At 33.8% G+C, this 8,640-nt stretch overlaps 1 non-coding gene across 1 annotated transcript; it reads right to left on the bottom strand.

Moving 5' to 3' along the window:
* Positions 1-254: 254 nt before the first annotated feature.
* On the bottom strand, positions 255-361 carry LOC148852838 (small nucleolar RNA R71). Its single transcript, XR_016100149.1, has one exon. It is a non-coding gene; the product is annotated as a small nucleolar RNA R71 (small nucleolar RNA).
* Positions 362-8,640: the final 8,279 nt, after the last annotated feature.

The following is an 8,640-nucleotide window of genomic DNA, read 5'->3' as shown; positions in this document are numbered from 1 at the left end:
TGATCCAGATGAGTGTGCAATTTTTTGGCCCCAATGATGGCCTTAACTCTCATATTGCTAATTTTCTTGAAACATGTGATACTTTTAAGCATAATGGAGTTAGGGATGATGCCATTAGATTTAGGTTATTTCCTTTCTTCTTAAGGGACAAAGCAAAATATTGGCTTAACTCTCTTCCGGCAGGTTCGATTACTACATGGGATGACTTGGCATGAGGGTTTTTATCTAAGTATTTTCCACTTGCTAAAATGGCTAAATTAAGGAATGACATAACAACTTTTTCTCAATTTGATAATAAAACCTTATATGAGTCATGGGAGAGATTTAAGGAACTGCTTAGGAAGTGTCTTCACCATGGTCTACCTGTTTGGATGCAAGTGCAAACTTTTTATAGTGGCCTTAATCAATCTAATCGTTCAATGTTAGATGTAACTGCAGGTGGTACCCTTATGAGAAAAACTCCTGAAGAAGCATATGAAATTTTGGAGGAGATGGCGGCCAATAGCCATCAATGGATGAGAGAACAAATAACAAGGGAGTTGGAATTTATAATGTTGATTTTATCACTGCTTTTTCAGTTCAACTTGCTGCATTAAAAGAAATTAGAAAATTTGGGGGTTTCCACTGTGAGTGTTTCTTCTGTTCTCTTTCCTTCTTGTGAGCTTTGTGGCAAGGGGGACATGCTAGTGTAGATTGTCAAGTAAGAAATCCATTTTCTTCTTCTTCTGAACAAGCTAATTTTGTTTCTTACGGTGGCAACAGGTCCAATTTCAATCCCTACTCCAACACTCACAATCCAGGATGGAGAAGCCACCCAAATTTTTCTTGGAGTAATAACCAACAAAGAGCACCTCCCGGATTTCAGCAACAACAACAACAAAATCTACAAGATAAGAATCCAAATTTAGAGGATATGATGGAAAAATTTATCAATAGTACGGAGGCAAGAATTCAAGGGTTGGAAACTCAAATTGGACAAATTGCTCAAGCAATTTCAGCAAGACCACAAGGAGGATTACCTAGCAATACCGAGAAGAATCCCAGGGAACAAGTAAAGGCCATCACTCTGTGAAGTGGAAAAGAACTTAGAAAAGAATGAAAAGATGATGAGCAGGTAAAAGAGGAAGAAAGTCAAAACCTTGAAGAAAAAGAAGGAGACTACAAGCCATCAACGAAGAGAAAGGGAAGTTCTTATGCTCTTAATTTAAAGTCCTACAAGCCCCCTCTTCCTTTTCCTAAAAGATTTCTTAAGGCTAACTTGGATAAGCAATTTGCTAAATTTCTAGAGGTGTTTCAAAAGTTGCATATTAGCATTTCTCTTCTTGATGCTATTTCTCAGATGCCAAGTTATGCCAAATTTTTTAAGGAAATAATTTCAAACAAAAGAAAGTTGGGGGAATTTGAGATGGTAAAACTTAATGAGGAATGCTCAGCAATCCTACAAAATAAATTACCTCCAAAACTCAAGGATCTAGGGAGCTTCTCTATTCCGTGCATGATGGGAATAAAAAGTATCAGATTTTTATCCCCAAATATTCATTCTTTTACATTAAATTATCACTTAATTGGACTCATTACTCTGGTATTTCGATTCAGGGCAAGCAAGAAGGCGGTAGGAGGAAAACAAGGCTAACCGGATGATTTTGCACAATTTTGGCACCGTTCAGTAATCTAGGAATAACTCTCACATCTGGACTCTAATTGGGATGATTCAATATGCATTGGAAAGATAAGGAAGAATTCTAAAACATTCGTGTTTTGGGTTTCAATAGATTCGGTCTTCATCAAGGTAAAAATCAGGCCTGAAGTCGAAGCAAATTTGTAGAGAAGCCCAGCCCACAATTGAAGCCCATTTCATAGAAGAGCCTTGTAGCAGCCCAATTTATTGAAGAAGCCTAACTCGAAATCAAGAATAAAGAGTCCCATCAGATTTAAATTTCAACTGTAATTCTAGAAGGATAAGAGGACTGAGATTACTAGATAAGAGAGATTACTAGATAAGAGATAGGATAGGATTAGATCAAAACTGATTAGGACTTTCTATTTTTGAGGATAATCTCCTAAGAGGAGTTGGAGAGAGCCCCTCCTCCTAAAGCTAAAGCACTCAATCAATTTAGAAGATCACTCCATCCATCTAGGAACCAGAGCAAGAGGGAGTCGACAACCATGAGCAGCTAAACTTTTCTTTTCTAATTCAAGGGGGATTTTCGATTCAATTGTGTCATTGTGAGGTTTTGTGTTTAATTTAAATTTAAATTCTTTCTTTTAATTCAACTATTCATTGATTCTTGTGCATGTTCTAATAGTGGTACAAGTAGTAACTAGTTATTATCCTACATGGGTCAATTGTTCGTGACAACCTTTGACCAATGTATGGGTATGTTTTAACCTAAAGGGAATCAACGGAACAAGATTCAATAATTGTTGCTATCTCAATTATTGTTATTTTGGTTTAACTATTTTCACAAAGGTTATTGCTATCATTAATTGATATGGAATGCTATCATACCTAGTCGGTTAATGATAACTGTTGATTGAATGCTGGGTTTGGTCAACTAATTCAGGAAAACATGAGGTTTATTATGGCTATCCTAATAAATCTTAAGATTAAATACTTGAATTGCAAGACTGTTGAAGTTTACATATGATTGATGACCAATTGACTCAATCCGAACCCTTGGATCAGAATTCGATAAGACTGAATTTTCCTTGTTAGTTGTTAATTGCTCTTTTGTTATTTTGTAATTTTAAATTATTCAAATTGCCCATTCTTTATATTGCACATTCAGCTGAGAAATTAATTACTGGCTCCCTGTGGGATTCGATGTGGTACCACAGTTACTACAAGTTATAGTAAGGTGTGACTATATTTAATTTTGAGGTCTTCGACAACCCGTCAGTGCACCATTGGCGAAATTAATTTTGATAAGGCTTTATGTGATCTTGGTGCAAGCATTAATTTGATGCCTTTTGATGTCTTCAGGAAGCTTGGATTAAAGGAGACAACACCTACCACTATTTCTCTACAATTGGCTAACAGAAGTATCAAATATCCAAGGGGAGTAGTGGAAGATGTTTTGGTAAAAGTAGATAATTTTTTTTTCCTGTTGACTTCATCGTTTTGGATATGGAAGAAGATTATGATATGTCCCTAATTTTAGGAAGACCTTTTCTTGCCACGGGAAGAGCTTTAATTGATGTCCAATAAGGAAAACTTAGCCTTAGGATTAATGATGAGGAAGTTATTTTTAATGTGTTTAAGTCTATGAAACATTCCAATGATGAAAAAAAATCTTAATGATAGATTGCATTGATGATTTGGTAGAAAGAAAATTCCATGCATTTAGGTTAGATGATCCTATAGAAAATTGGCATTGCTAACTCTTTTAATGTGAAGGAACAAATTTTAGATGAGAGGCATAAAGAGGTTGTAGGCTATTTGGGAGAAAAGCAAAGAGGATTTGTAACAAAAAGAGAAAAGTTTTTGCCTTTGGATATTTCTTCCTCTTCTTCAAAATTCAAGATATCAATCGAGTAGTCTCCTACTCTTGAAATTAAACATCTTCCTTCGCATTTAAAATATATTTATTTGGGGAATTCATCTACCTTACCTATGATTATTTCTTCTTACTTGGTAGGTCTTGAAGAAGAAAAGTTGATAAGGGTGCTTAGAGAACACAAAAGGGCTATTGGATGGAGCATTGGTGACATTCAAGGAATAAGTCCATCAGTTTGCATGTACAAAATCATGATGAAAGAAGGATTCAAGCCTATGGTGTAGACTCAAAAGAGGTTAAATCCTAATATGAAAGAGGCAGTAAAGAAAGAGATGATAAAATGGCTTGATTGGATGGAGCATTGGCGAAATTCAAGGAAAAAGTCCATCAGTTTGCATGCACAAAATCATGATGGAAGAGGGATTCAAACCTATGGTGTAGACCCAAAAGAGGTTAAATCCTAATATGAAAGAGGTAGTAAATAAAGAGATGATAAAACGGCTTGATTTAGGTATTATCTTTCCTGTCATTGATTTTTCTTGGGTAAGTTCTGTGCAAGTTGTGCCAAAAAAGGGTGGGACCACTGTAGTTGAAAATGAAAACAATGAATTAATCCCTACAAGGATAATAACAGGTTGAAGGGTATGTATCATTTATAGGAAATTGAATGATGCCACTAGAAAAGATCATTTCCCCCTTCCCTTTATTGATCAAATGATTGAAAAACTTACTGGTCAGGAATTTTATTGTTTTCTTGATGGTTATTCTAGTTATCACCAAATTCCTATTGCTCCTAAAGATCAAGAGAAAACTACATTTGCATGCCCTTATGGAGCATTTGCATTTAGGAGAATGTCTTTTGGTTTGTGCAATGCCCCTACTACTTTTCAAAGATGCATGATGTCTCTATTTTCAGATTTCAATGATTATTTTAGGGAGATATTTATGGATAACTTCTCTGTTTTTGGATCTTCATTCAATGCATAAATGCATAGTTTGTCTTTGGTGCTTAAAAGATGTGAGGAATCTAACATTGTTCTTAATTGGTAAAAATGTCATTTTATGGTTAATGAAGGAATTTTTTTAGGCTACAAAGTATCTTCTAAATGTATTAAAGTGGATAGAGCTAAAATTGAATTAATTGAAAAAGTTCCCCCTCCAAAATTGTTGAAAGAAGTTAGAGGTTTCTTAGGACATGCAGGTTTTTATAGAAGCTTCATTAGGGACTTTTCTAAAATTGCTAGGCCTCTAACTAATCTTTTAGTTAAGGACACACCGTTTGTGATTGATAGTACTTGTTTGCATGCATTTAATTATTTAAAAGAGAATTTGATCCAAGCTTCCATAGTTTCGGACCCCATTTGGAATTTTCCTTTTGAGATCATGTGTGATGCAACTGATGATACTTTAGGTATAGTTTTTGAATAAAGAATAGACAGGAAATTTCATACCATTTATTATGCAAGTAAAACCATGAATGAAGGACAAAGAAATTATACAACAACTAAAAAGAAACTACTTGCTGTAATATTTGCTATTGAAAAATTTAGACCTTATTTGATCTTGACTAAAGTGATTGTCTATACTAACTATTCAGCATTGAAGTATTTACTTGCTAAAAAAGATGCAAAACCTAGGTTGATAAGATGGATTTTATTATTGCAAAAATTTGACCTAAAAATCAAAGACAAAAAAGGCATTGAAAACGTGGTAGCTGATCACTTGTCTAGATTGGATGGGGAGTATGTTGAGAGCATGGATGAACACCCTTTGCATGATGAATTTCCTAATGAGAAATTGTGTTTTGTTCATGATAATGATGAACCATGGTATGCTAATTTTGCTAATTTTCTTGTAGGTGACGAGTTGACCCGAACATTTCTTTTCATCAAAAGAAGAAAATTTATCTGATGTAAGGCACTATCTTTGGGAGGAACCGTATCTATACAAAATTTGTGTAGATGGCATGGTGAGAAGATGCATATGAAAGGAAGAAGTGCAGAGTATACTTAGTTTTTGTCATGACAAAGAAGCAGGTGGACACCATAGACCATCCAAGACAGCAACAAAGATTTTACAGAGTAGATTTTATTGGCCCACATTATTCAAAGATGCTTATGCTTATGTAAGTTCTTATGATCGATGCCAACAGACAGGTAATATATCAAGGAAAAATGAGATGCCCCTAAACAATATTCTTATTTGTGATATTTTTTATGTTTGGGGCATTGATTTCATGGGTCATTTTTCAAAATCCTTCAATAATGATATATACTTGTTGTTGTTGATTATGTGAGTAAATGGGTGGAAGCAATTGCATGCCCCACTAATGATGCTAAGGTTGTAATCAAGTTCTTGAAAAATTTTATTTTTACTAGATTTGGTACACCGAGGGCTATCAATAGTGATGGAGGTAAACACTTTTGCAATAAATAATTTGATAATTTATTAATTAAATATGGTGTTACCCATAAGATTGCTAACCCCATCATCCCCAAACTAGTGGACAAGTAGAATTTTCAAATAGAGAATTAAAAGGTATTTTGAAAAAGATTGTGAGCTTATCTAGGAAGGATTGGTTAATGAAATTGGATGATGCACTGTGGGCCTATATGACAGCTTTCAAAACACCCATTGGAATGTCTCCTTATAGGTTGGTGTTTGGTAAGGCTTGTCAACTCCCTGTTGAATTAGAGCAAAAAGCATATTGGACAATGAAACTGATTAACTTTGATTTGCAAGTTGCAGGTGAACAAAAAAATATGCAATTGAATGAACCTGAAGAATGGCAGCACCAAGCTTATGAGAATTCTAAAATTTATAAAGAAAGAACCAAGGCATGGCATGATGCACACATTAAAAAGAAAGAGTTTACAATTGGAGACAAGGTTCTTTTTTATAATCCTAGATTAAAGTTTTTTCCCATCAAACTAAAGTCAAGTTGGAGTAGTCCTACATAGTAACTAGAGCTTTTCCTTATGGTGCAATTGAAGTATCTAATGAAGCTAAGGGGGATTTCAAAGTCAATGGGCAAAGATTGAAGCCTTACATTTATGGTGGATATAATCCTTTCTTTAAGTCCACCATTAACTTGAAGGATCCATGAAAATTGAAACAGAGTCAAACTAACGACTATAACTTAGAACTATATTTTTCATTTATACACTTTATTTTCTATTAAGTTTTGTTTTAATTTTTGCTTTCTCTTTCTATTGTTGTTTCTTTCTTCTCTTTTGTTTTATGAAAGGTAGGTTGCAATTTTGGAGTCTATGGACATGAAATTTTGGCATGTATAGTTGAAACCAAGACCAACTCAAAATGAAGTTTCTTTTCCTTCTTTTTGCTCTTTAATTTACTTAACATTAAGGACAATGTTAAATTTAAGTTTGGGGGGGGGGGGGGAATTGCAATTTTTGTTAAAATTTTTGTGAACCCGAGAGCATGAGCATGGTATGATTGCACCATTTTTTTTTTCGAAATATGCTTTAGCTTAAGTTCGTGATTGCTGAATTTTTCTTGATGATTAAAAGCCTATGATAAATTCTTGATCAAAATTGAATATGAATTAGAAAATGAAGATAAATTCTAATCCTGATGATTGATTGATTCTCGTGTTGACTCTATTGTATCATGAAAGTTGAAATTCTTGAGCACATTATGCCATGATCTTGTGAATTGTGTGGAACTTGGTGAAGGATTATGTGAGCTATATGGAACAATTTGATCATTATGTGATATTCTGAAACTTGTTTGATTAGCCTTTAAGGTGAATTCCTAGACAACATATTACTTTAGAGATGATTTAGGTCATCTTTGGATCGTTTGAGCCTTTTCAAGCCAACATTGATATATTTCAATCCTTAGTTACCCTTTTGAGCCTTTTCAAAAGAATGGCATATGCAAAGAATATGATTAGCCACCATTCAAAATTTTTTCTTTAACACTCATTGTACTTGACCTATCAAACCCAAAAAACCATGATTTACCCTTCAACAAAGCTAAATTTTGCACAATGATGTTGATGATTGAAAGAAGGGAAGAGAAAAAAAAACTGTTGAGAAATAAAAAAAAAAAATAGGCTTCAAAAATATATCATGAGCCTAAAATTATGTGCTGAAAAGTTTATTCACTACCCAAGAAGATCAAAAGAAATAAGTTTGAGAGTTGAAATACATATGAAAAAAACAGAATATGGGGATATCTAGAGAGTACATTTATACGTGCATATCCTTCTATGCTCTCTTGCTTTGTAATTCCTTATCCTTTCTATGTTAGCCCCTACCTAGGCCTCACACTACAAGCTTAATATAGACCTATTGATGTAAAGTTTTATGATTACCTACATTAGTGGAGAAGGACTATGAAGAGCAAGCCTATGGAATATCCAAAAATTTCAAAGATCTATTGATTTGCATAATTTGAGCTAAGAAACATGTAGGACACTCGAAAATTGGCAAAATACACACACACACACTTCAATTTTCATGATGAGATATTGAATGCTTTCTAAGTTATATACCTTATACAATCTTTGAAGCATATACTTTGGAAAATCAAGATATATAATTTTATTCAAATTTTGATCGAGGACAATCAAAAAATAAGTTTGGGAGTATTTGATAGGCCAATATTTGTACATATTTTCATACCTCTAACTTGATGATTTTGGTAATAATGTTTTTTGGATTAGCATAGTATTGCACTAATTATGATAAAATTATCTTGCAAGATGATTTTGAGCTTAATTGTGCAATTTTAAAGAGGAGTTCAATTTAATTGATCAAGATAATCAGAGGAATGACCATGCAGCAATGATGCTCCATGATGTAGCCATGAAGGAGAGAATCCATTAAAATCGAATTTGATATGTATGCACAAAAATCGGGATATTTCCTGTTTTAATATAGTTCTCATAGTTTGAGCATAACATTCTGCCTACAACTCGGATTGAGGTTATCCAAATGGATAATTAAAACTAAGAGATAGGGCTACAACTCTTGTGTTTAATACTCAACCTAATTCCGCTGCCAACAAAGTGTAATTCGAGCTAAATTTTTTGGGTCTGGTAGTTGGCAGTTTAGAAGATATAGGAATTCAACTAAGATACCTAATTTGTGTTGAATTAGGAGTCTGCATTGAGAAG

This window comes from Nelumbo lutea, chromosome 5 (assembly GCF_056320005.1).
Source record: "Nelumbo lutea isolate HS-2025 chromosome 5, American lotus-T2T, whole genome shotgun sequence".
NCBI classification, from domain to species: Eukaryota; Viridiplantae; Streptophyta; class Magnoliopsida; order Proteales; family Nelumbonaceae; genus Nelumbo; species Nelumbo lutea.
This window is presented reverse-complemented; position numbering and strand designations above follow the sequence as displayed.